This window comes from Aplysia californica, unplaced genomic scaffold (assembly GCF_000002075.1).
Source record: "Aplysia californica isolate F4 #8 unplaced genomic scaffold, AplCal3.0 scaffold00090, whole genome shotgun sequence".
In the NCBI taxonomy this organism is placed as follows: domain Eukaryota; kingdom Metazoa; phylum Mollusca; class Gastropoda; order Aplysiida; family Aplysiidae; genus Aplysia; species Aplysia californica.
This window is the reverse complement of record NW_004797360.1, coordinates 1,158,377-1,159,562: the sequence shown is the minus strand read 5'-3', so window position 1 is coordinate 1,159,562 and position 1,186 is coordinate 1,158,377. Positions and strand designations below refer to the sequence as shown.

Genomic DNA, 1,186 nt, shown 5'->3' with positions numbered 1-1,186 from the left:
GTTGTTGTTGTTGTTGTTGTTGTTGTTGTTGTTGTTGTTGTTGTTGTTGTTGTTGTTGTTGTTGTTTTGGGGTTTGTTTGTTTTTTGGGTTTTTTTAATGTCGTATTTTTTTGTTGTTGTTTTTTTCCCTTACTTTTGCTGTATATGCCTATATGAAGTAGAACCGCTTCTACTTTTACTATTATTGTAGACTTTCTTATGACAATCGAGCGTATCTGATTTAAAAGTGCAAGTATAGTTTAACTTTCGGGAACGCACTGTAGGTACCCCTTGTAGCAGAAAGAAACACATCCGAAATAGGTTCAAAAGCAAGAGCAAAGGAAAAAAATCCAAAACAAAGCACTTTTTTTTTGTTCGTCCCCTACCTGAGGCCACAAGTTGAGAAATCTCCGAACACAATTTTTAACACAGATCACTTACAACACACTATGAAGCCAAACCATTTACACACAATAACGTTGTACCTCACGCTAAAGCGCTGTACCTTTAGAACTGCGATATATATATATATTCGCTGAGCCAATAAATGACCACCTTCAGTACACAACAACGCGGCTTTGCCCGGTTTAGCCCCAGCCCAGGAGGTATGTTTCACTGGGGAAGAAACCGCGCCCTCTTAAAAAGCCAACACTCCCGCTAGACACAGCAAACGGCGCGTGCATGAATCAGTCACTGCGCGCAGCGTGGGGAAAGTGAGCAGTAGCCGGCTAGCGTAGAGACTGCTCACCACGTTATGATGAGATACGCGAGAGAGGAGAAGACAGGGGAAGAGAGGATGAGAGAAAGGGGGAGAGAGGAGAGGGAGAGAGGAGGGGGGGGAGAGACGGGTTCTTAGCAGGGGTTGGAAAATACGTTGGATTCGTGGTGGGTCGGGCGGGGGGGGGGTATAGTGAGGTTCGGTCAGTGAATTATAGGGCCTGGTTTACTAACGGAAGTTCACTGAGTGGGGGTGTTTCTCAGCTTTTGGAGATCAAACGGCAAGTGCGCGATTGCTTTGAATGATTCAGAGATTTGAAGGTTTTTAGAGTGAATGAAAGAATAGTCAGGTTAAATTCGAAAATTGTTCTGGACTTTTTAATCGAAAAGACAGTTGGGAGAGCGTTTGGATGACTTACGAGATATTTAAGACAATGAAAATTAGCTGTACAGTTTTATGAAGAACGCATAACTGAGCTGGAAAGGAGGG

At 43.4% G+C, this 1,186-nt stretch overlaps 1 protein-coding gene across 3 annotated transcripts in view; it reads right to left on the bottom strand.

Moving 5' to 3' along the window:
- The window catches only part of LOC101859231 (calcyphosin-like protein), an 87,640-nt gene extending 86,923 nt beyond the window's left edge, over nucleotides 1–717 (bottom strand). For 2 of the 3 annotated variants that reach the window (XM_005094858.3, XM_035968843.1), the window contains exon 1: nucleotides 366–717. The gene's annotated coding sequence lies outside the window, so the exon portion shown is untranslated. The remainder of the gene's footprint in view (nucleotides 1–365) is intronic. The other variant, XM_035968844.1, reaches the window with a different exon arrangement.
- Nucleotides 718–1,186: the final 469 nt, after the last annotated feature.